The sequence below is a fragment of the Lacerta agilis genome, chromosome 3 (assembly GCF_009819535.1).
Source record: "Lacerta agilis isolate rLacAgi1 chromosome 3, rLacAgi1.pri, whole genome shotgun sequence".
Lineage (NCBI taxonomy): Eukaryota > Metazoa > Chordata > Lepidosauria > Squamata > Lacertidae > Lacerta > Lacerta agilis.
Genome location: NC_046314.1, coordinates 22413452 through 22439917, shown reverse-complemented (window position 1 = coordinate 22439917; position 26466 = coordinate 22413452). Strand labels below are relative to the sequence as shown.

The following is a 26466-nucleotide window of genomic DNA, read 5'->3' as shown; positions in this document are numbered from 1 at the left end:
TCTTTTAGCACATCTGCCCAGTCGCTTTTCTAGAGGCTGTCCTTAAGCTGCGTCTTGGGAGCTACGGTACCAGCAGTTATGAATGCCTACTCCGCTTGCATAGAAAGCTAGAGATGTTATTGCATACAAACAGCTAGCGGGCAAGGTGTTGGAATTATGTATCCTTACATGTTGGAAGGTGAACCCAAAGGGAAGGTCTACCATGCACAAAGCAAACCAGTGTTCCAGTTGTATGTAACTTGACTGATGTCACTGGTTCACCCAGAGATCTTTGATATCGAGAGGCACCGAATCTGAGACTCCAATCCTGCAAAATATATGCTCTCGTGTTGAGCTAGACTTCAACATTGTCTAAAAAAAACCCCTTGCCCTAAAATAGAATATCTTTTACTTACAGCATGCACACAAGGTGCCTGTATAACCTTTCCTAGAAAATTTCCAAGGAAGGAGATTCTTCAAGTCCGCTTTTCAGATAATTACATTGCTGAGAGCTCCTCGAAATAGGAAGCGTTTCTTAATGTTTAAAATACGCGCTGTCTGTATGGAACCCCCCCAGCCACTCTAGAGGACACAGTGAATAAACTTCCCTTCGCTTTTGTTCAAGTGCCTTTTAAATATCTGAACATTATAGTGACATATACCCAACCCCGTAAGTCTTCTTCTATATGCTAAATTTGTCGATACTTCTTTAGCCTTTCATCATGCGATACACCTTCTGACCATGCCGTCATTTTATCTATAGCTGTCTTCCAAATACTTTGTCTGAAGACAGCATGGCATAGTGGTTAGAGCATTGGAATAGAATCCCTGTGGATATCAAGGTTCAGAGCCACAACAACCATGAAGCTGATAAAAAAAATTGAGTTAAATTGACATATCAATTGTATGAAAAGAACGAAAGAAAAGGAATGAAGGCATGTCATGTTTAAAGATTAGCACTTCTGAGCATATTCAAGCTACCACCCATGTACAATAAGTATACTAATTATTACTATATATATATATATATATATATATATATATATATATATATATATGGATGACCTGGGCATTACAGGGGTGATTTATGTCAACTCTGCTGAAATAGTAGGTACTGGAACAGCTTGAGCATGGCAAGTATGTATCATCCTCTTGCTAAAAATTATGCCAAATTTGCATTGCCTTTTATGTTCCAGAAAGCAACGTAAGATGGTCTCTGTGGGAAAACTTTGCACAGCTATGTGAGGTGACTTTTTAAAAACTACTGTGTAAAGTTTAGAAAGCCCTGCAGCAGCTTTTGCTGTTGGTTATGATGCTGTTGTAATATGAACTTCTTACAACTGGTGGCTAATTACATCCACGGCCATAACATCCATGCTGTGAAGGGATGGGTTGTTTGCTGAAATGGGAAGCCCTCTTACTGTTTGCAACTTTATTCTCCTCTCTTCCCTCTCTTCCCGCCCCCAACTATCAAATTTTGCATGCAAGGAATGTAGTGACTGGTGCTTAACGACAGTCATGTATTAGCCAAAATGAAATGCGGGGAAAATGTATTGTACCTGACGATGTTTGCTTAATTGATCCAGCAGCTCAACAAACTCGGAGATTTTGCTTAATAACAAGTCATATTGCTGGTTCTCCTGGTCCTCGGCTCTCAAGGGGGGCTGCTAGAATCCCCAAAGCAAACACTTAATATATAGTCACACAGCAGAGATTTCATTCCGTTGTTAACTGCGGTAATTGTATATACTGACGTCTAGCTGGGAACTGCAGCAAGCTGTATTTATCTTTATTTAAGGAAAAACTTTCCACTGCCCTCCTCACGCGGTGTCAAATGGCATCCTTTTGTGCTTGTGAAAGTAATAAGAGGAAGTAGCATGATTTGTGAGCTCAATATGCCATGTAGGCTCAGCTGCTTTGAACGAACTAAGGCCAATTAATTATTTGCATGGGAGATTTGCAGTAAAAGTGACCACACTCCAGCCCAACATTAGACTTGGCTACAAGGAGAAAAAGAAATGCAGGAGTTCACATTAGCTATGCATGTCGTAAAACAAACTAGTGCTACTTTATCTTGACACTCACCTTATTAGTACTCATAAAATCAAGTGCTTCTGCTACATTGCTCTTCAGAACCTGCACATACCAGTCTCTCTCTCTCTTTTTGCTCCCCCTTTCCCCTCCCCTCTGCGTTTATATTTATTTCGTCATTATTGCTGGTAGGCAGGTTACCCTTGTTTAAAATGTTCCTGCAGGTGTAAACACACAGACAAACAAACTTTACTCATGTGGGATTCTAGGCAGCCAGCATCAAATTTAAACCAGATCCCTGGTGCACATACCATATGTAGAGTTTGCATGTTGGCACTCTATACACAAAGGCAAGTGGATCATGGGATGCTAACACTACATGCTTGTGTGCTGACAACAACCCATGCATTTTACCTTCTGCATGACATCATGCACAATAATTCCTGCTCTCTTAGGCAGCTGCTGTCCAAATATTTGGTCTTTCCTAGCCCTTCCAATGTAGAAACTTCCATTAGAGAGGTCAGGGGTGGAACCTGGGATGTCATAAACATGGAGCTATGGGCCCAGGGATGTCCTAGCCATAGAGCCCAGTGGCGCAAGGCGGCATGGCGGCAAGTTCTGGAGGGCGCCTCCGCCATGCCGCACCACCCCTGCAGCCACCTCCCTGCTAGAAGAGCCGCCCTCCAGCCCTGCCAGCAGAGCCCCCCTCGCCCGCCTCTTCTTGGGCTGCGGGCACCGTTGCAGGGAAGCTGGCGGTGAGCCTCCTGGTGGCGTGGCAACCAGGGCTTCAGCCGAGCAGGCCGAGCAGGCGGAGGCAGGCCACAATTGGCAGCGTCCCTGCCCATCGGGCCACCCCCTCCAGCTGTCGGCAGCGCCTGGCCAGCCCCACTGGCAGTGCCCCCTCGCCTGCCTTGGGTTGCGGGCGCTGTCACGGGGAAGCCGGAGGCGAGCCTCCCAGCAGCGTGGCAGCCAGGGCTCCTGCCGCTTCGGCCAAGCAGTCGGAGGCGAGCCACAACTGGCAGCGTCCCTGCCCATCGGGCTGCCCCCTCTAGCTGCCTGCCGTGCCTGGCCAGCCCTGCCGGCAGTGCCCCCTCGCCCACCTCGGGCGCTGTTGTGGGGAAGCCGTGGCAGGGGATGGGGTGGACAGAGAGATGGTGGCGGGGAAGGATCTGCTCGGGATCCTGGCGGTGCAACAGAAGCTGAGATTGGCGTCCCAGCAGGAGGCCAGCCCACCGCCAGGGGGAGGCAATCCCGGATTTGGGAGCCGCCAAAGCCCTTCCCTTCCTCGCGCACACTTCTTCAGCTTGTCGCTGTTGGAAAAGTGGGAGAGTCTTAGCCATCAGTCTTGACTAGTATAGCTATGCTGGTCAGGGCAGATGGTAGTTATAATCCAAAACATCTGGAGGGCACCAGCTTGGGGAAGGATGCTCAACAAATTAGTGCCGTGCTGTGCCTGGGGGTGGGGGGCGCCGGATGGATCCTTGCACCACAGTGCCAGATAAGCCTAAGACGGCCCTGTATGGGCCCTCATTTATCTAGCTACTAATAGTGTGATTCCTTCTTGTTGGGATTTCATTCTCTCCCCCGCTGGTGTGTGATTGTTTTCATCACATGTCTGTTTCATCACATCACTTGTTTCATCACATCACTATTGGAGTCATGAGAATGGAAGTTCAGTTAACACTGTTCCATTATGTTGTACTTTTGGTTTTTTCTGTTCTCTCTCGGAGAAGAAGAAGAGAGGAGCCATGTTTCCTTTGTTCTGTAACACTTGATCTTGTACAGAATATCTTAGCTTAGATTTCACACCTCTATGCCTAGTTTCTACTTGGACTCTGCTACAGTATTGTGTGCACATATCTTCGGATATGTGTCGCAGAAGCTCATCGGGACAGAGGAGTGATGGATCATCCTGAGGGGCGCTTGAGGGGGAAGAACACAGCTGCCTGGCATTTTCCCAAGTTGGTTACGAAGCCCAGTGCGGTACACCAACACTCCTCTGGTCACTGCTATGGATACACGACTTGACTGCCTGTCTCCAGGCACTGAGGTTGACGGAATTCCCACATGGCAGGGTTGATATTGCCAGCCTTCATGTCATGTTTGCAGACATATTTGTAACACAGAGTTGGTCTGCCAGTGGGCCTGGTGCCGGAAGCCAGCTCACCATAGAGCACATCCTTGGGGACCCTGCCATCTCCCGTTCTGTGGACATGACCAAGCCAGCGTAGATGTTGCTGAGACAGGACTGTGGATATGCTGGGAATGTGGGCTTCTGGCGACTTCTTATGAGGAAGTTGTGCAAGTCTGGTTAAAGTTACCACACAGGGTGATACTACATACAGGTATTGTGCAATTTGACTACCCAGCAGGAGTCCTCCATTCTTGCCAGGGTGAGTTACTTCGGCAAGCATGCCTTCATGGACATGAAATCTGAAGATAGGAAGGTTCAGGGTGCCTCCAGACTCACAGACATTTTCAGGAGGGATTCAAGCACATACCAGAAAATTTAGGTTTGCACAATGAAAATGCAGTAAAAACGTCGTCTCCCTAATGCAACAAATCCACTTTGAAAAGGAAATAGCTTTCTGCAGTAAGGAAATGCACTGAAAAGCATTGGGATGAACAAATGATCAACGAGCATGACGTATAAACATCCCACAGTCAAATCAGGGTGAATGATTGTAGAATTCATTGTTGTAGAATCTCCCCACAGAATCACTGGATCTACTATCCGCCTGGTTGATATGGTAACTCCTTCAATCAGGAGTGCAACCCGACTGCTTTCTCTTACTCCATATGTAAAGCAGGATCTTGATCACTTCCATTTCCCTATTCAACACTGAAGCTCCTTCCTCTCTGATGCCCAGCTGTTGTCATGGATTGAGGTGCCATGTGTGGTGCATTATTGTGTGCCTTGCCCTCTGGCATTCTCCACACGTTTGCCAGTCTCATCAGTCCCCCCCCCCCCAGCACAAATAATATGGACACAATCTTTTCCCAGGCTTCTGCTAATTAAGGAATTCCTGTTTACTGGTTTTGTTTGTTTTAAGGTATTAATACCCTTCCCTTTAAAGTAAAAGCTTTCTTAAGGCATGAAACAAACCCCAACCCAAATCTCTATTTGCAGTTCTATAACACAAATTGGCAACTGCTGTTGAGGGTTTGTATTGAGACAGCTAGTAACTTTTCCTGAATCTGATTGTTGTACAAACCAGCAACAAATTAGTCTTTCAAGGCATCATTTAACATTTGAGCAAATTGACATCTTCCCGAGTGCCACAAATAGTGCAGTTGATTCTCCACTTCTCTGATACCGCTGATGGAACTAAGAGGAGGAGGAGGAGGAGGAGGAGGAGGAGGAGGAGGAGGAGGAGGAGGAGGAGTTTGGATTTGATATCCCGCTTTATCACTACCTGAAGGAGTCTCAAAGCGGCTAACATTCGCCTTTCCCTTCCTCCCCTACAACAAACACTCTGTGAGGTGAATGGGGCTGAAAGACTTCAAAGAAGTGTGACTAGCCCAAGGTCACCCAGCAGCTGCATGTGGAAGAGCGGAGACGCGAACCTGGTTCTCCAGATTACGAGTCTACTGCTCTTAACCACTACACCCCACTGGCTCTCTGCAGTCTGCAGTCATTGATGGGGTAGGAGGGAAATGATCTTGCATAACTGTGCTATCCAAATATGCAACACTACCCCTCAATGTGTAATCACCCTTGGTTCATCTATTTTACATAATTTTGGCTGCCGTCATACCCACTTACTTGGGTAAAAGCCCCATTCCACTCAGTAGAAGACATCAGAGCAGGTGGAGGAAACTCTACCCCTCTGCATAACTTTAAGGTGTGTGAGCAGTGAAGAGTAGAGACCAAGCTGCGTCAAACTTCTGGGTCTTTTGCTGGTAAGTCATGAGGGATTGGTTTGGCTGAGTTTCCTCTACCCGCTCTGAGGTCACAGAATACACAGCACTGAACCTGCCAGTTTTGACCTGTTTAATGTGGAAGAACATAAGGTGGGCGAGGTGGGATATGAATATTTCAACAACAACAATCCATGCAACAGAGCAGAACAGAGTTGGGGGTTAATATGAATACCCTGACAATTTAGGAATGATATATATATTTTATGCCGGCAGGAAAAAAAAAAACATTTGTATTCTATTTGGCATTTATTGGTTTTTAATCTTCGACTGATTGCTTTAACACTGCTCTTCTTGTTTTTTAATGCTTTGTTTTGTTCCTCTTATTCTTCTGTGGTGTTTTGTTTTCTTGTATACTGGCTTGGGGATCTTGTTAGAGCTGAGTGTAAATTTATTTTTACAAATACAAACCAAATAACCCTCTTTTACTACATGCAATGCTTTTTTTAAAAAAGAAACTCTATGAACCACTGCCTGGCTGTTATGTTGGACTTGCACCGGGAAGAATTGGGTTCAAATACAGCAACTGGACAGCGTTAGACAGTTTCACTTCTTCATCTGTAGTTTGAGAATAACTGTCTTATCTTATCTCAAAAAGTTGGCCAGGATAATAACTGAGGAAACCATTGCCAGGCTTCTTTAAATACCTATTGTGAAAATGATTCTATTGACTTCTTTTAAAAAATCATTATTATTTTTTTGCTGAATGTATAACTTACAGTGTATTGATCCAGATAACTGCAGTTCAGTTTCTTATCCATTTCACGCCCTGATTATTATTTGCCATGACAGAAGTTCTTATTGGATTCAAACTAGTGCTAAAGGTTTTTTTTGTGTTCTTTTCCTTTTCCTCTGCTGCTTTAATTTTTAGGTTTGGATTCTCTAACAGGGAATGCATTTTCAGGTAAAGTTGCCATTAGAGTGGAATATATGTTGCACATGTGTGTTACACTGTGCTTGTGAATCTGTGTGTGTGTTTGTATGCTTGTGTTAACATCCTGCATGTCTTATTACCTGCAACATGCCTGAGCGGTGCTATTTTTCTAGAAAAAGAGGTGCTGGAACTCACCCTTGTTCTCTTAGAATGGCAATGGCGCCCACCTGAGAGGCGCTGGAACTGAGTTCCTGTGAGTTATCCCTGGGAAAAAGCCCTGCCTGAGAGCAAGAAAATGACAACATTCTATATAGTGTCTATCAAAATGCAGGTGTAAAGCTTTATACTACACAAGCCAAATTCCTTCTGGAATTAACTGGATGCAGGTTTCATTAATATTTGCCTGCTGCCTAGTAAAAGATATGTGGGTGGGTGAACGCACCCACAACCACCCACCCACCCTCTGTATACACATACACACATATGGACACATAGGCTACATGAATATTCAAGATAGTTCTTTTAAAAATTAATTCCACAAGAAGCAAACTAAAATATTGAAAAGGGCTGGAACACCTAAACACATTATATTAATTGCCCTTTTGTTTGTGGCAATTATATAGGAACCATTAGAAATATATATATATATATATATATATCCAGTAGCACCTCAAAGACCAACTAAGTGTGCATGCACACGAAAGCTCATACCAAGAACAAACTTAACGTAGTTGGTCTCTAAGGTGCTACTGGACAATTTTTTTATTTTTTATATATATTTCTACTGCATCAGACCAACATGGCTACCCACCTGAATATAGGAACCATTGTTTTGGTTCTTATAGAAGTGATTAGTTGGAAATGGCCTAACATGCAAAGAGGTCAAAACAGAATACCTCTTTCGTTACAAGTGGTTGTCCTGCCTATTACTAACTGTAATTGTGCTGATTTTGGATTCAGCGTACATTAGAGGCAAGTTTTCTATTTCCTAAGAATAGATGGGGGGGGGAATGAGAAAGGGGAATGCCCCGCAGAGCCCCAAACCTATTTTACTGAAAAGCATGGGGAATCCTCCTTCCATCATTTAATCAGAGTTCAGGTGCAAAGCTCATCACATGGAGGGACATTCTAAAGCAGGTACAGTGGTACCTTGGTGTACGAACTTAATCCGTTCTGGAAGTCTGTTCTTAAACTGAAACCGTTCTTAAACCAAGGTTCGCTTTCTCTAGTGAGGCCTCCCGCTGCCGGTGCCCTTCCACCATTCGGATTCTGTTCTTATACCGAGGTCAAGTTCTCAAGCCAAGACACTATTTCTGGTTTTGCAGAGTTTGTAAACCAAATCGTTCTTAAACCGGACTGTTCTTAAACCGAGGTACCACTGTATTGGTTTTGTTCTGAAATTTTTTGTTTGTTTGTTAAATCTGTATGCCGCCTTATAGCTGTAGATCTCAGGGTGGTTTACAACCCAAAATTTCCATATAAAAAACACAAAATACGTAATAAAAACAAAGACAAAGACAACCCAATAATCCCTACTTCCACAACATTAAGGGAAGCACTGTAATGTCCTCACAGATAACACTAAACTGGGCTTAGTGTTACGAGAACAAGCCACAGTAACCCTTGAGCCGCAGCATACCCCACCCCTAACATCTGACTCTTTCCCTTCCATTTTTGACTAACCACAGCTCTGCAAGATAGCTGACCCCAGACAAACCAGTGTTAGTCTTAAAAATAGTTAGTGGAAACAAGCCAACTTCAAACCATGAGTTAGCAGCTACCTTGTTTCGGTAACCATAATTAAGGTTGCATGGCAATATCCCGATTCCCCCCCCCCCGGTGGTGAAATAAAAACACAGGACACAATAAGTAAGGTTAATGGGCATAGAAAGGCCACAACTTTATTGGTTACGGATGTTGAGCGGTATTGGCCCAGGCATTGGATCTAACCAACTATATCTGACTCCAGCCCGTTGTGCTGGCAGTCCAGGAAGGGTTAACCACCGATAGGGGGCGTGCCTTAGGCCTTTACCTTCCACTGCTTCAGACAGGGCCACACCCCCGTACTCCTTTAACGGAATTCCCTTCAGCCTTTTGGGGGAGGTGATGGCCCAACCTCCCCCCCCCCCCACCTTCAGCCTTCCGGAGATAATCCAATGCCTAACCACCAAAACCAAAGTTGTGACAAGTTGCTACGAGGTAGACGAAAACCACAAGGCCATAGCCAATTTGCCAAGTGGGGAAAATTCATACCAGGCCCCTCAACAGCGACCAACCGTGGTCCATAGCAAGGTCCAGAAAAACGCTGCCTAAAGGGTGGGTAGTGGGAAAACCTTCGCAGCTGGGGGCAGGAAGCAAGAGATTGAGCCCCAGCCGCGGGCTTGCTTAAATGCAGCAAGCCACGCCCCCAGAGCAACCAGATTGGTCGCTCAGAGTAGCACCGTGCCCAGGGCTCAACCAGTGGTTCAGGGGATGACAGCCATCCCCTGAGCACGTGAAGGGCTCGTGGCGCCTGCAAACCCACCCCCCTCCTTGCTATGGGCAGAAGGGGCTTTCTCCACAGTTTAGGCTTTGGGTGTAATGCTAAACTGTGGTTAATCTAAAATCAAAACAGAAGTTTCTGATCTCTGTTGTTGCATGTGAACTGGGCCTGTGTGTGGTTACATCTTTGTAAGGGGAGCTGATTCCTGTTACATGCACCTTTAAAATACCCTTTCAGCTCAGAAAATGGCGACTGTCTATCAAATGCCACACATGCTCTGGCAGGGAAATGTATAAACTCATGTTAAATGAAGAAGAAAAGGGGAGATGGGGAGGGAGAGAGTATTCCAGGGAAACCAGAGAACCAGTACAGGGCCAAAACGGGATGGCCTCATCAGAGTGAAATTTTTAACAGGTGGCTTGAGGGGACAATCACCAGGTAAAGGTTGTAGCAAGATTGTTGGGAGAGAGAATCACAGCACTAGTGGTGATGATTTAGACATGAAGGATATGACAGTTTGTGGATATGCTGAAGAGGATAAAGAGGCAGGGGCCTAGATACCTAGATATGTGGAGAGGAAGAATGTGAGACTCAAAGGTGAGTATGTATCTGTAAGGCTCTGTGCAAATCCCTGAAAATGCCAGGCTGCAGAAAGAGAATTTGGGTGGAAAGCCTTAAGAATTTTGTCTTAGGGGGAGATACTGTCAGCTAAACTTGGAAGCTCCGAACGAGATCTGAGAGTAGTCAGTATGTATGTACATATAAACTGAAATCATGATGGCAGATTAAAGTCCCGAGACAGCAAATTAGGAAAGGCGGGCCAATGCAGAGGGTAGAAGCAGGAGAGTCACAAAACATTTAGGAGAGAGCAATCAAGAAATCAGGGAAAGACCCATGAAGACAATGATACCATGGAGGTGAGTGGGGAGAAAAATACTCTTAATGTTCACTTAAAAGAAAATCTGTTCAGGTTTTGTATGCTAATTACATGTCACATTTCATGAAATTGGGTTTTATAGCCAAGAGCAAATCCTTACAGAAGGTAATTTTAAAAAAAGCTTGTAGATGTGGCCAGCTACTTTCACAAAGGGCAGAATGTTGTCATTAAGCAGAGAACATCAGATTAAAAATAAATAAATGCTCCTGACATCTTCATGAACATTTAAGTACAATGGATGTCTTTCCTGAATAGTGTTTCTCTTATGTCCAATGTCCTTCACAGCAGAGCTCTCTGATTCTTTGCTTCTATAATCAGTAAGGTCAACCAAGAGAACCTGACTTACATAATCAACGCACTGTTCATGCAGCACTGAGAAATTCTTTTCCTTCCCATGAATGACCTGCTAAAGCTCCAGTATTTCAAAAGCGTGCTAAAAATAAAAATAAACAGTACTTGCAGTTACAGTTAAATTCATTGGTGGATCCATTTGGGGGTGTGGGGGGGTGAGGAACACGCCTGTTTATTTCGAAAGGTCTTGGGGTTTGTCACTTGTGTAATACTATATACTGTAATGGGAAACCATGGTTCTCCATTATGTGAATGAGCTATGAGCAATCTTGAGGCTGCACACTTGTTCTCCCTTCATCTGCATGGAAGAAATCTGTGGTGCGATCAAAACAGCAGGCGGATGCTTCTAATCTCCTCTTCTGATGCACAAAAGCGCTGGAAAGGAAAGAAGCATAGCTAATGCTGGTTATAGCTCTCTATAACCAGGAGGCGGGACAGGAGGCGGGCGGGTGTGAGGGACTCCCTGGTCCTGAATGGGGTAACTGTGCCCCTGAAGGACCAGGTGTGCAGCCTAGGAGTCATTTTGGACTCACAGCTGTCCATGGAAGCGCAGGTTAATTCTGTGTCCAGGGCGGCTGTCTACCAGCTCCATCTGGTACGCAGACTGAGACCCTACCTGCCCGCAGACTGTCTTGCCAGAGTGGTGCATGCTCTGTTATCTCCTGCTTGGACTACTGCAATGCGCTCTACGTGGGGCGACCTTTGAAGGTGACCCGGAAACTGCAATTAATCCAGAATGCGGCAGCTAGACTGGTGACTGGGAGTGGCCGCCGGGACCACATAACACCGGTCCGGAGAGATCTGCATTGGCTCCCAGTACGTTTCCGAGCACAATTCAAAGTGTTGGTGTTGACCTTTAAAGCCCTAAACGGCCTCGGTCCTGTATACCTGAAGGAGCGTCTCCACCCCCATCATTCAGCCCGGACACTGAGATCCAGCACCAAGGGCCTTCTGGCGGTTCCCTCACTGCGAGAAGCAAAGCTACAGGGAACCAGACAGAGGACCTTCTCGGTAGTGGCACCCGCCCTGTGGAATGCCCTCCCATCAGGGGTCAGAGAAATAAACAACTACCTGTCATTTAGAAAATACCTGAAGGCAGCCATGTTTAGGGAAGTTTTTAATTTGTGACTTTGTATTATATTTTGGTATTTGTTGGAGGCCGCCCAGAGTGGCTGGGGAGACCCAACCAGATGGGCGGGGTATAAATAATAATATGTTGTTGTTGTTGTTGTTGTTGTTGTTGTTGTTGTTGTTGTATCTGAACCAGGCCGTGGTTTAAAAACATTTCCTGCAATAAGTTCAGTAATGCTAATGTTACACTGAAGTCCATATTTGGGGCAAGTGTCTTAGTATAACATAATCTGTCGATTTATTTATTAAATTTATATCCCACTCTACCTCCCAAAGGAGCCCAGAGAAGCCTACTGGCATATAACAGTGATTAGGTGAAACTATTAAAGATCCTGGTTCCATTCTGTGATCATTTTGTTCCATATTGTATATCGAAAACATTTAAAACCTTATTCCAGTGTTGGCACCCTTTCCAGTTAATATTTCTAACATGCAATATAAACTTTGTTCTTCACAACAATAACTCAGCAGTTCAGTAGAGCTACAGACATTTACATCAACTGAAGAACAACCCTACTTAGAAATGTGTTTGATGTACTAGTTTATTGACTATATTTTATGGCTACAACTGCCGCCAACCCCAGCACACAGAAGCAGAAGTTTTCCTCTGCTGTTTATGGAGAGTCCATGAAGTTGCACAGATCCATCTTCAGGACTGACAGTGGGAGCCCTGCAGATATAGATTCATTCATTCATTCATTCATTCATTCATTCATTTGCACACTCCTTGGCACACAGCATCGTTCTCCCACCGGGGACCCTGGGACAAGTGTATGTGTGCTTCAGAGAAATGCCCAACAGAAATAATTTTGATGTAATCATACTTAGCAATCATGCCAAATCTGATTCCCACTCCCCCCCCCCCATGCATCAGCAGCACAGAAGAGGGAAATGTCACAAATGAAAGAGGGCGCCAAAAATTATGAAAAGCTAGACATGTGCGAGATTTGTAAAAAGTTTTTTAAAATGAATTTTAAAAAGTTGAGGGTTCCTGATGATGCATTGAATCTACTTTGAAAATCAGACCAGAAAAACAGACGAGAATTTCAGAAGCATTGCTGTCAATAAGCATTTTTCCTGCAATGTTGCACAGTAGCTGGTTTCTGGCCACATCCTCAAACTATAAAATGTGGGAAATTGCTAACACAAAATTGCAAGAGATACTGATATAGCACTGCCTATAATTGTTAAACTGCTTGTTACAAAGATTTAAGACCATATGGCGTCATTTCACTTTCATTATAATAACCCATATTTAAACCACAAATGTGTTCCATTTGTTATATTGTCAGAGGATTAGCTTGACAGATAGGGAGGTCTGAATATAATTCTTGAATACTTGCCTCTGTCGTTTTCTTTAGTTAAGACAGTAAAACACAACAACTTGCTCATCTTCCGGTTGTCCCTAGTAGAGTTAGTGATACCAATTACAACCAAGGTAAAAAAAAAAAAGGCAAAAATACGCTATGCCTTTATTTAAAGCATCAATAAAGGACATGCAAATACTGCCCCAGCTAATCACAACATTTTTGTGATCCCATCAGCACTTGTAAAAAGCCCTTTCGTAATCAGATACTGGGATCCAGTAGATCTCTGTTGAGGGTGGAATGCTATACCCATCTTACCTAGGAAGAAGTCACTGGTACTTACTTTGAAAAGACATGCATAGGATTTTCCTGTTATAATTGTGCTGTTGGTCAGGGTTTTAAAGGTAATGGATAATATCTAAGTGTGTGCTCACCTTTTGGCGTGGAGTGATGCTTCTGCAGGGATGAGCAAAGGGAAAGCCCTGCTCTGCTTGCACAATGTTGGGTGTTATTCAGTATCTTTTGACAGTGACTCCAAAAGAATATTAAACATGCAATATTTATAGTTCAGTTGTCCAAGTATACAGGGATGGTATCCAGAGTCTGCAGTGATTCCCAGTTTTAATTCCTATGAAGTTTAATTAGACCCCCTGATACCTTAGTCATGCATTTTGTGTTCCTTCAGTAAAAAGCTTTGGGTTTTGTTGTGTGTGTGTGTGTGTTGTTTTTTTGTTTTTTTAAAATGAATAGCTGACATCTAATTATCTTAACTGCAGCATCGACATAAAGTAGCTAATTGTTCTTTTAGGTAAGGGGCGTTTTTATCCAGTTGTGGACATTTACAACATGTGTTCATGCCGTTTGAGGCCTTAGATGTGAAGCATTTTATATGGAGCTCTAACTGACCAAAAAGAGAGAAATAAAGAGGTGCCCGCAGATGTTTACTGGAGAAAATCACAGTCCCAACAAATTTTGAGAAAAAAGCTGTTCTTTGTAGGAATGACTGGAAAAACACCCCAAAACTGTATATCAAGCAGTCACATTAAAAATGTGCAAGGAGTGAAAATGGATAAAACTCTCAGCACATAAATTAATGCTGCATTGCAGCATATAATGCATGCATTTTAGTCTGCTTGATGGCAAAGCATTCATAAAGAATTTACAGAAGCCTATTATTGTGTCTCTTTTTGAAAAGAAAAGTTATATTCCTTTAACCTATACTCTTTCCACTGGATCTAGCATAGTAATTAGTTTGCAGCATATAACACAAAACGACAAAAAGATTCAAACATACATGGCTTTTAACATGCAAGGCTTTTAGTATGTCATGCATGTACTTGTACTCATATTTTTCTAGCAAAAAAACCCCAAACCAGCTCTAGCAGAATCTAGGGGAATTGAAGCTGACTTAGTGTCCTATAATGCCAAGCATGGAAAACAGCCTTCAAAAGCAAATATCATAGCTGCATTATATTTAAAAAATGAAGTCACTTCAGAGATTTTAATTAAAAGGGATTGGATTGGGATGCTAACTGACACCACTCTGGATTTCCCCCTTCTTTGGGGAAATACTTATAGCAGGCATAGGCAAACTTGGCCCTCCAGATGTTTTGGGACTACAATTCCCATCATCCCTGACCACTGGTCCTATTAGCTAGGGATGATGGGAGTTGTAGTCCCAAAACATCTGGAGGGCCAAGTTTGCCTATGCCTGACTTATACAATCATGGGAATGTAGAATTGGAAGGGACCCTAAGAGTCATCTAGTCCAACTTGTTGAAATGCTTGTTTCATTAATGTTATCCTACTACATTGGCTTATCTCTAAGTGACTCCAGTGTCACTGCAAAGAAATCCCCAATTTAACAGCATTGTGGGGGTTTATTGTAGAAAGATATGCATGCAGCACTTCAGACGAGTTTGCTCTGGATCCTGGTAGGATGCAGTTTATTTACAAATAAATGAATAAAAGCATTTCTGTTACACTATTTCATAATGTATTAGGGTGGTGCACAACAATAGGACATAAAACACCTTTAAAAATACAGTGGTACCTCGGGTTAAGAACTTAATTCGTTCTGGAGGTCCGTTCTTAACCTGAAACTGTTCTTAACCTGAAGCACCACTTTAGCTAATGGGGCCTCCTGCTGCCACTGCACCGCCAGAGCACGATTTTTGTTCTTATCCTGAAGCAAAGTTCTTAACCTGAAGTGTTATTTCTGGGTTAGCGGAGTCTGTAACCTGAAGCGTATGTAACGTGAGGTACCACTAATACAAATTATATTAGGCAGCTGCAAAGACCTATTGGCAAAATAGATCTTCAAGAGAAGCCTGAAATGCATTTGGAAATATATATTTTAGGGTACAATGCACACAAGCACACACACACACACACACACACACATATAGTGAACAAATACATACAAAAATAATTTGACTTTCTGTAGAGTTGCAGATTGGTGTGGGAAATGAATGAAAAAGAGAAAAAATGCAAAACTGATTTTAGAAATAGCCATCACTTAAATGTAGAAAAAGTTAAATGGTAATGTGGGTTCAGCCCTGGTTATGGGATGGAATCAGCTTTAGTTACCCTATTGGATGACCTTTATCAGGAGGACAGGGGAAGTGTGACTCTCTTATTCTTACTTGGTCTTCCATCTGCTTTTGATACCATTGACCATAGTATCCTTCTGATCTGAGCTGAGTCAGTGTGGTCTAGTGGTTAAGAGCGGTAGACTTGTAATCTGGGGAACCGGGTTCGCATCTCTGCTCCTCCACATGCTGCTGCTGGGTGACCTTGGGCTAGTCACACTTCTTTGAAGTCTCTCAGCCCCACTCACCTCAAAGAGTGTTTGTTGTGGGGGAAGAAGGGAAAGGAGAATGTTAGCTGCTTTGAGACTCCTTCAGGTAGTGCTAAAGCGGGATATCAAATTCAAAAAACTTAGTGGGATGGTTATTGGAGGCACTGTTTTACAGTGGTTCCGGTCCTGTCTCCAAGATCTGTTTCAGAGAAAAGCAGTGAGTGATCATCTTTCAGCCCCTTTGCAGTTGTCCTGTGGTGTGCTGCTGGTTACCACCTTGTCCCCAATTATGTGAGACACCTGTGAACTTTATAAAGCATTGCCGATCAAATTCAGTGCCTTGAACCTAGTAGCTAATTGGCAGCCAGTGCAATTATTTCCAAAGTAGAGTAGCGTGTTGGGAATATCCTTCCCTAATGAGCAGCTGAGATGCCACTTTTTTTGCACCAGCTGCATATTCCAGTCCCACTTCGGGGGCTGCCCAACATGGAACACATTGCAGTAATCCAGAGCATGGACAACAGGTTACCAGCACATGGACGAGAAATGGTCGTAGCTGTCTCACCATTCGGAGCTGGCAGCACGGACTCCTAACCGTCTGTGCCTCTAGAGACAAAAATGCATCTATGATCGCTTCCAGATTATGAACCTCCCTTTTCAGGAAGAGCTTGACCGCATCTAAATCAGGCAATTGACCATTTCTGCCCTGATTCAGATGTTACAGAGAAGTAGAGCTAGGTATTACCAGTGTACTGTACTCATGACCCCCTAAATCTCTTGAGTGGCCACATCAGTGGCTTCAACTGACCGAGATATCTGAGAGTTTCACCCCTTATATACCTAATTGTGCAGGTGGGGGCCTGTTATCATTCTGCACAAAGTAGGAGGTCCAATTGCGCCCCCCCCCTTTGGAATGCTCTCTCCTTGAATATTAGACGGGTATCCTCTCTGTTGCCTTTTGGGCACCTGTTGGAAAATGTTCATCATTCAACAAGCCTTTTAAGTTGAGATCTTTCCCAGCCTGCTTCTGTATGGGAATAGGATTATTATTTTTTTAAAAAAAGATACTTTTCATATGTTTTTATTTCTTTAACATGATTTTTTTTGGGGGGGGGGGATAAGACTGCAGCCTTTGCAGCGTTCCTCAAATCTAAATGTGACTGCCCCCTCCCAATAGATAATAGTTCTTTTCCAGGCAAGCATTATCTTCTCTGAAACTAACCTGCGAGAATAAAGAAGTCAGGAGAGGCAAATTACCAGCTCTCTGAAGCTGTTAGAAGAGGTGATGAGAAAACATTGAAGCCTAGTCCTCCCTTGCTGTAAAGGTGGGAAAATGAAGGTATCAAAAGGGCAGTGCTGTGGGAAAAACATAAGGCGGTACATGCTGCGCAGATGAACAGCATTGTAGCAGAGGAGGTGGCTGTGGATTTGCTGCGCATTGCTTACTGATACCTATTGCATGCATTGTTATGCACACATTAGAGTTATATACACCCCAGGTTTCCTAAAGGAACCAGCACATGAACAGATGCATGCAACCATGTTTATAACTGCATTTATGTAGAGCCTCGTGGTGGTCCTGTTTTTCATAGAATCATAGAATTGTAGAGTTGGAAGGGACCTTGCGGGTCATCTAGTCCAACCCCCTGCAATCCAGGTTCCTGCCACATACTGCACATGTAATAATGTGCACATTTTTTGTGTATAATTCTGCGTATCATTTGGTTAGGAAAAGCCTGATCCGGGTTCAAAGCACCAAATTCCATGTTTGAAACGGATTCCTCCTCTGTATTTTAGGATTGTTAGAATGGGTGTGGATTAAGATGACGTGCTAATTTTGCACAGCCAGATAAGTAGCAGCGGGAAAGAGAGAGAGCAATAATTTAAGGTAAACAGTCAAAGCCACAGGTCCATGTGGGCAACAAACTCTGCGGAGTCCTACCAAGGCGTGAGGCATCATCAGACATCGTGAGCAAAGAACGATGAGCAGCCAGGCCAGAGAATCTAGAGCTGGCGGATGGGCGAATCAATATTTGCCTTAGATGTTGAATTTTCCATCGGCCTCACTTTTTAGGGGACTCTTCCATGGAAGGTTCAACGTTTGGTTACTTTTACATTCCACAAAGTTTTCTTAGACATCGGACCAAATGACGCAGGACATTCAATGCATCTTTACATCTCATATGCAGGTTTTGTTTTGTTTTTTGTTTTTTTTTAAATCAGATTGCATCACCTAAAGCGGGATTTAGAATTAATGGGATCAGAACAAAAGGGAAGGGGCAATTTAACCCTTTTTATCTAGTAAAGTTTAGAGGGAAAATCCTGTTTATGTTTACCTATTTGGTGAGGGGGTGGGAATCCCACATTGATGTCAAAAGCCTGCAATCCCACTTAACTGGAAGTAGATCCCCACTGAGCTAAATCAGAGTGTCTTCTGAGCAGGCATGCATTGCAGTTATTTTAGTGCAGGTACATAGGATAAATTCCTGTGGTAAATTATTGTGCTTTTTGTTGATGAACTGTGGCTGCACTTGCATTCAGGAATGAGTTCTGTCACACAAAATCCATGTGATGAACTATCTGGGATTTTTCTAGACTTACTCCTCTGATTTAATAAGTGAAGCAGAGGCAGGAAAACTTTAAAAAAAATGTGGATCACTGCCAATCCTGTTTAAGACTGACATTTGTTATTTAAAATGAAAGCAAGTTCCCCTCTGTATCTTGCTGACTTCTAGAATGTTTCATGAGGCCTACTGCTCTAATCACAACAGTGGTTTTTCTGAAGGACTTTTTGCTGCTAGTAGCTAAAACAATTAGACCACAGCATTTAAGTCTTCAATTCAGTGGTTCCTAATCTTTATGTGTCTGGTTACCTCTTTTTAACCTCAGTTTTTTTTAGAAAATTGGTGTAATCATAGGCTCCGTTAATTGAGAAACTACACAATGACCAAAAAAAACCCCAACAAACCCCTATTATTATTTTTAAAGTATTTTTTATTAAAGGTTTTCTTGATTTACAAAGGTATGTGCAGTGTCTCTCTCGTATTTTTTCCATGTAACATTTTTACAAATCAGTTTCATTTGTTGAGACATTAGGGGGGGAAAGGGGAAAGAGGTGGGTGGGGTGGGGAGATGGGTGGGGTGGGGTCACGATGTTTCTATTTTACTTAATATATGTAGGTTTTGGTGTCAACAAACCCTTATTATGACCTCAGTAATGCTTTTGAATGAATTCGCTTTTTATTTGTCACAACAGCAAACACATACATTAGCCAAGGCAAGTGCATGGATAATAGCGCTATCAATGGCATACCCTCCAACGTTTCTCCATTGAAAACAAAGAAGTCCTATTACAAAAAAAGAACAATAATAATTTTATTATTTACACCCTGCACATCTGACTGGGTTGCCCCAGCCACTCTAGGTGCCTTCCAGTATATATGAAAATGTAATAAAATATTAAATGTTAAAAAAACCTTCCTTTCCAGGGCTGCCTTCAGCAGCAGCAACATCTCCCTGGAAGGAACACAAGGAGGGTTGGAAGGAGGTGATAGAGAAGGTGGAGGGGAGTCTGTGCCACTTGATTGGCAGACCCCCAAAGGGAAAGAAAATCATTTCACTGCAGCAAACTTTTCTGTGATACCTCCCTCCCTCCCTTCCCTCTCCCTCCCACATCTGCATATTTAGCTAGCAGAGGAAGCCTTTTTAAGAGTGATGGGAGCTACTGTCACCATCACCACTTCCACCATTGCCAAGTTGTGACACATGGTCTCTTTGTGTGTGAAGACTGCTTGAGATGTGTCCATAGCACCTGTGGGTTCCCCACCCGTTGCTGCTCCAGTTCAGTATCTGATCTGGGATACTGGCATTTTGGGACCGTAGTCCAAACTTCCAGGAGTACTGCTTTCTCCCCATCCCTTTCCTTTTGGTTTATCTATGTACTGGCAGAAGTTTTAGTATTAAAACTAGTGTCAATTGTTCCTGCTTCCACTCCAAAAAAAAATAGGAAAAAAAATGAAGGCTGTGAAGATGGCATGTCACCGGTATAAAAGAATAGGAATTGTCTGCCACACAGTCTTATGTAACTGGAGTGGCAATCCTAAGAATCCTTATTAGGATGAAGGTTTATCTCCAGAACTTTGCCTCTCCACAAACAGGTTTAGGATCTTGCCTTGGAAAACAGTCAGTCACTGATATTTAACATTATGTTTAGAACAATTCTCCCTGAAGCATTAAGAAATACTTTTTAATAATCTTGAAGACACGAGAGTGATTTTTTTATTATTTTAAAAAAACAAACCGCTTCACATTAGACTGTTCACTTTTATTTCAGTCTCCATAGAAACTGTTCAGATGTTAAGTTATTTTTGCCTTTGGAATCTTTATATATTTCAGAATTTGGACATGTGTTCAGAGAAAGAAAGTCTGTGAAATCCCAATTAAATGATGTTGCCATATGTACAGCTGGCAGGATATGGGGATGGTTTGAACTGACAAAACTTCTCAAAAGGAAGAAATGTTTCCTTCCTTCCTCCCCCCCCCCCCGGCCATGCCACCCCATGCAGTGAAACAAGGAAACTTCTTTTTCCCAGTCTAACTTCTGGCTGGAGAATGATGCAATGATCTGTGATGAACAACTTGTGTCGCAGTAGCAAAAACTCTGCAATGGACACAGTAATCTGGTTTGAAAATTCCTTTTCAGCTAGGGATGAGAGTATTACTTCTGGCCATCTGTCATGGATGCTTTAGCTGAGATTCCTGCATTGTAGGAGGTTGGACAAGATCAGTGTTTCCCAAACTCCAGCTGTTTTTGGACTACAACTCCCATCATCCCCACCTAACAGGACCAGTGGTCCAGGATGATGGGAATTGTAGTTCAAAAAGTGCTAGAGATCCAAGTTTCGGAAACACTGGACTATAACCCTTGGGGTCCCTTCCAACTCTACAATTATATGATTCTATGGTCTTTCTGAGTTTCTCATTTCCCCCAATATTAAATTTAGTCCTTCTCTACATTTACACATCCATTTGTGATATTTTTTTTAAGTCCTCATGAAAATTTGCCAGCATTTGCACGAACATTTCTCCCAAAACACACTTCTATTGGTATGCCGTTTTACCTAATATACACTTTTTGCAAAACAATTTCCCTTAATGCAATGCATTTTGGTTAGTTATTTGCACGAATACAGCACACCGTACCCTAATATATGCACATTACCCAGATGGAGAATTGCACTGGAAAATTCAGAGAAGTGAAAATTTTTGAAGATGACTTTTTCAGTTCAAGCACTATTTGGGAAATTGAATCAAATTTTTCCTCAGTCCCTACTTTGTCTCCTAGCTGGGGCAAAATAATAATAATAATAAATGCTCCATTCCTAACCAAAAAACCACTACATCTGATACCAAATTTGTTTCATTTTTGTTTTTGGAGTTGAGAGATTAATTTAATCAAGAAAAATGCAAAGCATTGTATTATGTCTACACAGTAGTTCTCCCAACTTTCACAACACTTTTCTACTAATAGAACCGCAACAAGTGAACCGCACTTTGTCCTTACAAGAAGAAAATAATAATGACAAGTTCACTCTTCTAGTATTATTTAACTGGAATGTGATTGAACAGCGCTCTTTTGTCGTATTTCTCTCCACTTGCCAACCTTGGCAATAATGTCACTAATATAGATGAATGAGGCACTTCTGGCTATGCTGCAACCTGAAGAAGCTTGCTTAGCAGGAAGCAGACAGAGGGTCTTTTCAGTAACTGTGCCCTTTCTGAGGAAACATCTCCCCTCTGAACTAAGGAATCAATGCTGTTTTGGAGCTTGCTGAAAGCTTGTTTCTAAAATGATTTGCTGGCTGTTGTTTTTGTTAACTCTCTGCTGTTGACCTAACAGCAGCTGTTTTACTCTGAATTTTGTAATAGTGTGACTCTTCTCTCTCCCCCACCCCCACCCCGGCCTTTTTGTACAGCAACTTGTTTTTGTGTGCAAAAGGCAAAATACCCAAATATTTTAATGAATATTTCAGACTCCCATGAAATGTTGCAGCTGCCCTGTATGGATACCCATTTTGTACAGGACAAGATTACTTCAGAGCTACCGAATGGAGACTAGCTAACCCAGGTTAACACCCACGCCCATGCTATGTAAGGCCGAGGGCTGCATTTCATAGCAGGCAACATTCCAGCGGCCTCATGACAGCGGTGGGTGAAGCAATGGATATGACGCTTATCTTTGTAGAGTAGGCTACAGTCGAACCACACAAAGGACAGATGTTTCTACACGTACAGCTCTCCACCTAACCAAACAAGAACATAATTACAGTTCAAAGACTCCTTCCAACCAGGCAAGCAGACTGGAGGGGCATGTGTAGCGAGGTGTCAGGGTGCCAGCCAACAACACAAGGCCTGCTCAGGGGTACCAGGGCTAATGAGCACAGCAACTCAGCTCTATAGGTCTTGCCCCCGATGAAGCAGTTGTGAAGGCTGAAGGTCCCTGCCTTCCCACAGCCACCTAACTCTCCTCCCCCCCCACCCCTCCAGGTCCTTCTCAAGCAATCTGAGACTCTGTCAAGGCGCCTACCGCTGCTCCGCCCTCTTCATACCTCTTCTGGTCCTGGGAGACAAGTGGGGAGGGGAGCTTGTTGCAGCGGGAGGGGGAGACCCCCTGGCTTCTTCACCAGCCTGGCTCATCTCTGCCTCTTGACCCCACTCCCCTCGAGCCTCTGATTCTGGACTGCTCTCTGTCACAGACTCTTCCTGCTCTCTAAAACCTGTTATCCCTTCAGCTTCTGACACCTCCTTGTCCCAGTCTTCTTCCTCTGACCACTCATCATCATCCCAGTCACAGGCTTTGAACCTTTGTCCCATCTTGTTTCTCCAGCTGGTGCCTCCCACCATTCTTCTGTGTCCAGCCAGCCCACAACATTGGCCAGCAAAGAGCATGGCCGGGGAGGGGGGAAGTTTGGCCTGGGGAGAACCACAAGGGCCAGGTTTATAGGCTTGGAGCTGCATTTAACCCCTGGACTTGAGATTCCCCTACCACTGTCATAGGCGAAAACATACAGCATTTGCACTGGGCAGTTTTTGTACTACACAAAACACTAAAATAATTGGAATAAGTAAGGGGGGGAACCCTTACTAGATTAAGCTGTTCTTTGAATCTGCCCCCCATTTTTAGGAACAAGAGGTGCATGACACCATCCCAGGCATAAAGATGACTCTGCTGAAGCTGAAAACAATCCCATTTCTTGCTATTTCACATAGGTAATCTGGCAAGAGAAGAATCACGTATAACATTTTTATAGAAAGGGACTTTGCTGCTTCCAGGCTACCACATAAAAGAGCATCTAATTTCTCTTTACAAATCAGCTTGCTGCTAACTAAAAACCAGCAACGTGTTTAGTCTGTGGGTAGTAAAAATCCATAGGGTTCTTTAACAGTACTTCTTTGAGGAAAGGCAGTTAACTAATGTTTAGTCATGGAGAACGACAGCATAAGAAAATAGCTTGGTTTTTTAAAAAGGGTGAAGTGAATGCTCCAGCGGGGTGTGCAGTACAGCCCAAGATAATGGCTTTGATTTAACATTCTTCTCTCGCCAGGGATAAATCTGAAAGGAAAAAGTCCATAGCTCTGTACTGGGAGCCAGAATGCTTAGGATTATTTACAGTGTGGACCCTAAGTATGTCTACGCAGAAGTAGGTCTTATTGACTCAATGGGATTTACTTCCAAAGAGATGGATCACAGCCCAAGAGTGGAATCCAACGTCTCTCTAAGTCTCTCATTCTGTCAGCACAATAATTTTTCTTTGCACTTCCAGCACCCCGCTAAATCTGTTCTGATGGGTTCCTCCAACAATCTGGAGCAGATTTGGCAAGGGAGCAAGGCACTCGCAGGGAAGTAGGAGGGGAAGTCCCATTGCACAAGTGGTTCTGTATCGCCCCAAACCACCCTTTTTGATGCTATTTCCTACTTCCCTGAAAAGAAGAAAATGCTTCTCGTTTATTTATCAGGCAAAAAAAACCACAGTACACACTGTAAATACTTTTTTCGGAGTGGAACTCATTAAGCTGTATGCAATATATTTTAGCAAATGATGTGTTAAGACAGAAAATGGATGACTTGTGAGTAGGATGTACTTGCATTCCTCTTAGTCTTTGATTTGTAAGATGCCACTTAGTTCTACTGACCTAAGCATTATAAGCAGGGCACTCTACCAAAGAAAACTGGTTAACAGTTAATTTATTAGTACTGCGAAGGTACATGTGAGGCATGCAAGGGAAATACAGTGCAATTGTTATTTACACAGAGAGCAGTCGGATCATTGATGTCTTTTTCTCAAGCTCTTGCTTTGTACCAGGGATGGGAAACAGTTTACTCCCTGCCTGAATCTTATTCATTTATTGCATTTGTACGCCACCTTTTCTCCAAGGAGCTCAGTATATCAGTAACATCTGGCAGTGGAGTAAGGTAAAGGTAAAGGGACCCCTGACCATTAGGTCCAGTCGTGTCCGACTCTGGGGTTGCGGCGCTCATCTCGCGTTACTGGCTGAGGGAGCCTGCGTACAGCTTCCGGGTCATGTGGCCAGCATGACAAAGCCGCTTCTGGCGAACCAGAGCAGCGCACGGAAACGCCGTTTACCTTCCCACCGGAGCGGTACCTATTCATCTACTTGCACTTTTGACGTGCTTTCAAACTGCTAGGTGGGCAGGAGCTGGGACCAAGCAACAGGAGCTCACCCCGTTGCGGGGATTCGAACCGCCAACCTTCTGATCAGCAAGCCCTAGTCTCTGTGGTTTAACCCACAGCGCCACCCAGATCCCGTTGTGGAGTGGAGTGCAGTGGAGTGGGCGGACAGAATTCTCTCTTCCTCCTGTATGATATCAAGGTGGTACACATGTGGCCATGGTTTGGAGAAAACAAACTCAAGGGCCAAATTGAGACCTATGCCAGGCCTATCAGATAGAAGTTCCTGACCCCTGCTGAAAGAATATGTCCAAACCAGCTACTTTTCCAGCACTTAACAGGATTGACAAGTGGAGCATACATTTACATGCATATTTATTTCAAATCAAGCCCCACTGTGTTCAGTTGGACTTGCTCCCTTGCAAATAAGTATATAGGATTGTAGCAATCTCTGAAGTTTCCCCCACAACCCCTGTGCAAAACAGGTGTTTGTGGACTAAACTAGAGTCTTTTTTTAAGGGTGTCAGCAGGGCTTTTTTTCAGCCAGAACTCACCGAAACTGAGTTCCGCAGCCTCTTTGGTGTGTTCTGGCACCTCTTTGTAGCATACCAGAGCTGCATGTCAAGAGGCTTCGGGCTGCGGGCTGCTCATCCCCCCCCCCAAAAAAAGAAAAAAGCTCAACAACTTAGGGTTGTCCATCAAAAAGAAGTGGGAGTTCCTGGGTGTGGGAAACCGTAAGTGTTATAGGTGATCCAGGTTGACACAAGCTCGTATTTCCTAGTCAGCGTACAAGAAGTACCAAATGACATTAGCTGAATGAAAACCTTGATGTAGACAAGGATTGTTGTTGTTGTTGTTGTTTTAGGTGGACAGACGGGGCAGGGTGCTGCTGTCTCTTTAAGAAACAGCAGTGGCTCAGCTATGCCTGTAGCAAAGAGCTCTCTCACAGCTGTCGGTGATTAAATAAGAGAATTCTAGCAGAGTAGAAATGCAGCGATATGGCTGAGCCAGCAGCTTGCTTGAGTGCTGACTGTTGAAGAAGGGAGACAGCATATAAATTGAAAAGGGAAGAGAAAGGGCGAAGCCAACGTGTAGCTTTGGGAACGAAGGAGGCTACTCTAGGATCTGTGACCCTGAGAGAATGTACCCTTCCTGGAAAGAACCAGATGCACACTTTATACAGGGCGGGACGTGGGGGACCCAAATAACACAATAGCCCATTCAGATTTACAAGCTGGGAAGTGTTGTTCTTTAGCAGGTCTGTAGCCCCCCCCCCCAACTGATATTGATTCATCTCTGAATTTCGTTCGGCTCGCTTTCCCTGAGCACAATGTGGTCCACCTTCACCCCGTTTTCAGTTTTGTCCCATAGTTAGCAGGTGGGTGTAAGGGGGTGTAAGCAATTTCTGTCCCATCCCATGTTCCTCGCGGTCACAGTCAGATTTGTTTCCTTTCCACCACTGTTTGATTTCTGCTTCTACCGATGCTATTCATCTCTCTACATGTGATGGCCTGAAACTCACCCAATTAATTATGTAATTAATTAATTTCATTCCCTTTCCAGGGAAGGGAAACATCAAAGACAGTGCAGAAAATAAGTTCATTATTCATTTAACATTTCATGACTTTAAAAAGTAAATTAAAATGATAGCAAATATCACTCGTATCCACTTGCGTGATCTCTGTTCCTGACTTAGGATGGATGTGTGAATTCTGGCAACTACCATTTTGCCAATGGGATTCACTGACATGTCTGGTGGGTAGGGAAGCAACCAGAGGGAGGAAAGCTGAAGGTTATTGTGTTTCAAAGAGAAAGGCAGGGTCTCAGAAACGTGATCACGCAGCCCTCTTGAAAACGAGTTTGTGGTAATAACTTATCTAATAATAACAAAGGGGTCCATCATTACCTTGAAACAAGGGTAGATGTATGAGTGCAATGGCAAAGAACTGTAGAAAGCAAATGG

The 26466-nt window shown here is 43.6% G+C and overlaps 1 protein-coding gene across 1 annotated transcript in view; it reads left to right on the top strand.

Annotated features, from left to right (window-relative positions):
• The first annotated feature begins 6806 nt into the window (after positions 1-6806).
• The window catches only part of DLGAP2 (DLG associated protein 2), a 157999-nt gene continuing 138339 nt past the window's right edge, over positions 6807-26466 (top strand). The window contains exon 1 of the mRNA XM_033143005.1: positions 6807-6835. The gene's annotated coding sequence lies outside the window, so the exon portion shown is untranslated. The remainder of the gene's footprint in view (positions 6836-26466) is intronic.